Consider the following 4,943-nt stretch of genomic DNA (forward strand, 5'->3'; position numbering starts at 1 on the left):
AATAACATAATTCGAATATAGACATACACAATAAATGTGGAACCCAAGATATAGCTTGCTATCCGAACCCACACATATACCTTTAGCATAAAATTTTTATTCCTTAATAAATTATTTCTATTTAATCCACAATCAACACGTGATTAGAATTAAAGTAATTAAGATAAAAAAAAATAGATTGACTAAAATGCTACAAGAATACTTCAATAAGTAAAAATTAATTTTCCGTGCAATGAAAAGGATTTCGGTTTTTTGAAAAAATAAATCAAAATTTTGATTTTTGCACATTACAAAGCTTATAATTTAAAGAGATAAATTATCAAGCACAATAATTTTATAAACTCAATGAATTATAGTTAATGCGCATAAAATATATAATAATTATAATGCAAAATTAAAATTATTACTCAACAATAGACTCAATTTATTTTTTACTCTTTTGTATTAATTTTAGTTAAGTTAATTATGAATAAATTCTACATAAATCAAATAGACTATTTAATTAAAAAAGTATAATAAAAAAATTAACTTCCATGGACTTTCAATACACGTTCAGTTTTTACGGTTTTAAGTTGTGCTCTCATCCTCTAGTTAATAAATATTTATTGTCAATAAACTTTCACATGAATTTTTATTTTTACTTTCTAAATATAACCTTTAACAAATTTAGAGGCACCATGCTACAAAGATCACGAGGCAAGTATGATAAGGGTAGTTTTGTCCTTTCATATTTTTTCCACTTATATTATTTATTTGTTTATTTTTCACAAAAAAAAACTCAGCTCCTGAGTCTAATAGCATATTTATGTAGGCAATCTTTCTGATCTTCACAGCCTTCACTTGTGTCCTCCACACTGCGATTTATGTAGGCAAATTATCTGTGCGATTGTAATAACAGATTTATTCCTCGAATTAAGTTCATTAAAAGGTAGGCTATTCTATCTTCTTCTCTGATGACCCATCTGAAAAGTCATGATTTTTAATCAACTTCCATTAATATCTCAGAGATATTAATGGGGGTTTCTGGTAAATTTTGGAAATTCGTTTATTTCTTTACTTGGAAGATTGTGTCTTTATTATAGTTTGTTGGTATCTTTTGGCTTTAAAGTAACAAGTCTTGGTGAAGTTCAAGAAATTTTCGGCTCTACACTCTTTGTATGGTAGCTGAGAAAATATAAGAGGAAAAGGAGTAATTAGAATGATTTATCTATATCTTTTCTTGCTGGAGTTTAATAATTGGATTTCTCAGAAATGTTGTACTTTTTATTGTTTTGTTCCGCTTGCTTCACGAGTCTCTCTGTGGAACTCTTGATATAGCTTCTGCATTTTCCCGGCTTTTTTGCGATTTCTGATGGAGGTTCTTCATATTCCGATGAGTTTTCCTCTGCATCAGATTTCTCAAGCTCTTGAGGGAGCTTCTTTTGAGGTTTCACAATGAAACTTACCTTTTTCTTTTTTGTGCTCCTTTAATAAGATCATTCTCTTCAACTGAGATGTCTCGTTTGTGTTCGTTCATGGAGGTATCTTGTTTTTTTATCTAAAAACCAGCCTATGGGTCAAAGACCAAAAGGAAAAACAAAAGAAAAACAAAAGCCAATCCAAGTTGCCTCTTACTCTTCCGACCTTACAAAGATATGTAATCTTGAACTTTAGCAGTGCCCTTTCGAACAACGCATGCATTGGATTGTCTATCATGTGTGTTAGGGTCAGATGTCCCTTATGGTAGCTTGTAAAGAATATATTTCTATTCATTTTAGTTTTCTTTTGGCTGGATGTGATTCTGGGTGGGTACCGTGGATAAGGGCTTATGAAGATATTCATCAATGAAAGGGAATTATGAAGATCTTCATCACTGATTTTGTAACTAAGGATTATTAGAAAATGAAAATGGCTTTTTCTGTGGCACAATAAGTTACTTGTTTTTCGTTTTTATGTCTTTCCTAAGTTTCTGTGTAAATGAAATAATGATTAGAAAGCATATATGAACTTAAGAGATAGACAGTAGCCAATATCTTGTACATATGCTATATTCCTTGTGATAGGTATTCTGATCTCTATTTTTGGATGTCAGCAAATGTAATTAATAAGTTTCTCAGTTCATGTAATCTAAGTTCATAATATGCAGAATGAGCTCTTGGGTATATTTATCTATTCTATTGAGTACTACAGACATGAAATGCCCATCAAGCCATTATATTAGGTATACAGTTTGATTTGAACGTGTAAATCTCCATTTTAGAATAATATATTTAACAGCATGATTTTCAAGTTGTGACAGTCTCTGGCTTAATCTATATCAAACAAATGTTATTATTTTTATTTTAGACTTTCATTTCAGATTTGATTTTGATTTTCGTTAAGAGTTCAGTCTAATTTGAATATTTATTGTTTTAGTTGCTGAAGGATGAATTTTGTATCCTTCATTACTCTGTATGGACTCAACTGAAGCAGCCAAGCCTTGCAGATTTGGGGACAAGAGTACTAGTGATATCACTCTGCACTTGAGAAATACTAGTGGTAGACTTGAATGGTTCTACTCCCACTTTATTCTCATAAACAAGAGCAAGTTCTTTGCTGATCAGATCTCCAGTCCTGACTGTAAATTACAACTATCATGTTAGTCTTTTGACATTGTTGGATCTCTCTTCAGAGTTGCTTCTGGAGTCCGTGGACCCTGTTGAATCTGCTGTTGGTATTCTTCAGATAGGCAGTTTGCATTGCATTGTAAAGAGATCAGGGATTGCTGCATCCAGTATTTGGAGGCTATTTCTTGGTAAGACGGATGAGGAAGAAATTATAAATGCAGTCTCAGAACTGGGTCCAGTAGCAATGCCCATTTTATCGAGAATTCAACCTCTAGATATAATTGCATCGAAAAATGCTTTCATTTTAGCGGTTCAGTTCACCATGTCCTTTGACGGAGCATCTCCTCCATTCGGAGATGATCTTAAAACCTCTGCTCAAGAACAGGTTGAGTACATGCTGGGGGCAGATGAGCATACCCCATTAGTTACAGCTGATGATGAAGTGAAATCAGTAGTAAGAATGGGCCTCTCAAAAGTTTGCTCTTCGTTCGAAACTGAATTATCTTCCATGCTTTTGGAGTCGGATCTCACATCTCAAACTATAGAAGGTAAAGCCCTGCGGAGTCTACATGACATGGAATGGATGTATAACATCTTATCGAGGATGGATTTAATGAAGGACTTTGTTTGTAACTGGGCAGAGATCTCTGGTAAGGTTTTAGAGATAGTAGAGGATAAGAAACCAGGATCTGCAATGCTGGGTTTGAAAGTAACGCTAATAGAAGTGACAAGCAAAGTGTTGGAAACAGTAGAGTACGGGAATGTAATCCTTCCAGCTTTGGGCCGGCTGCAATTGCTAAATTCATGGCTCCCATTTATCCGAAAGATAAAAGTGATTTTGGACACAACAAACAAGGAGCAATTGAGCAATACATACAAGATGGAGGAAGAGACGTGGGGAAACATTGAGGGAGCAATTGTGTCATTGGTACTGGCATTGCCATCAAATGACCAAGCTAATGTTTTTGCATATTGGATAAAGACAGAACACGTGAGATATCCTGATTTGAGTGAGGCATTTGAAATTTGGTGTTATAGGACTAAGTCTGCAAAGAGAAGATTGTTGGAGGGATCTGAGAATGTTGGCAATGCCACTGTCGGTCTTTGATTAGTTTAATTTGATGGGCCTGTTGTTGTTGATCAATTTAGTTGTATTGAATTGCATAATCCTCTTTTTCATAATAATAGTAGCAATATATAATTGAAAATTCTTCATTTTCTAACGCAGAAAATAACCAACATCCTTATTTGTTTTGAGGAATGAAGATGAAACAACCAGGAAAATTAGTCTTGTCTTAACCCATCTACCAGACAACCTACAAAATATATGTATATATATATGACTAACTCGTGTAATTTTATAATCCTTTTGTCAAGAGTATTTAGTCCAAATATTATAACAATTTTAGTAGTTTAGCAAAGACGGATCCCCCAAATGCGTCCAGGTGGTAGAGTCCGTTTCGGTCTCAATGGATCCAATTATCTTCTTCAAATTTTGATTCTAAAAGTAAAGTGAAAAGAGTCAAATATTATTTTAAATTCAAATTTTGTGATAATTTACTTACTAATTAGTACGTAATCTAGGTACATGTAATATATTTTTTAGGACAATATTAGAACTTAATGTCGCCCTTGCTTGTAATAATTTTTTAGGGAACCATGTGTAACGACAATCTTTCTATTACTTGGACATTGAGTGTGTCTATAAAAATATTTAGAAAGTAGAGATCATATGATATATGATTCTTGAGTCTATAATCCAAAAGTTCTCAAAGAATTTATCTGAAACATAAGTTCATGTCAGGTAGAATTCATATTTTAGTATCTCAATAAATCGATATTTGTTTATTTCTCTAGAGATTCTAAGTCCTGCCTCTTGTGTTCCAATCTTCACTCTAAATTTACTAAGATATAAAGTTGTCATGTTGGGATTTAGTTTAATAATTGGGCTACATAAGGAAAATACTAATTCTGCACTGAGTCAGCTCAACGATTCCACCTTGACTCGACTCAGCTTGGATTTAGAGGAAAGATGCGATAAATATACCAGTAGCTGACGCACACACATCTGAATTCCAAGAGTTGCTACTGAGACGAACTAAAGAAGATGTCTGTGGCAACTATGGATATTATGAGATAGCTCTTCCTTCCTAGTTTTTAGCACATGTTGTATATGTAATACTACTTTAAGATTGTACCAAATCATTCTCTTATTCTTATCTCTATCTGCTACTTTAAGATTGTAACAAATCATTCTCTAATTCTTTTCTCTACAATTTCTCATTGTACAAATATAGATAAAATGCCCTCACATCAATATAGCTAATTATTATTATTTTTCTTCAAACCTTACATGGT

The 4,943-nt window shown here is 33.0% G+C and overlaps 1 pseudogene across 1 annotated transcript; it reads left to right on the forward strand.

The window, feature by feature from the left end:
- The first annotated feature begins 779 nt into the window (after positions 1–779).
- On the forward strand, positions 780–3,800 carry LOC110806551 (BTB/POZ domain-containing protein At3g05675 pseudogene; annotated as a pseudogene). Its single transcript, XR_015818483.1, has 3 exons — positions 780–928; positions 2,126–2,200; positions 2,395–3,800. The product of XR_015818483.1 is annotated as a BTB/POZ domain-containing protein At3g05675 pseudogene (transcript).
- The last annotated feature ends 1,143 nt before the right edge of the window (positions 3,801–4,943 follow it).

Source organism: Carica papaya, chromosome 4 (assembly GCF_054855325.1).
Source record: "Carica papaya isolate Zhongbai chromosome 4, ASM5485532v1, whole genome shotgun sequence".
NCBI classification, from domain to species: domain Eukaryota; kingdom Viridiplantae; phylum Streptophyta; class Magnoliopsida; order Brassicales; family Caricaceae; genus Carica; species Carica papaya.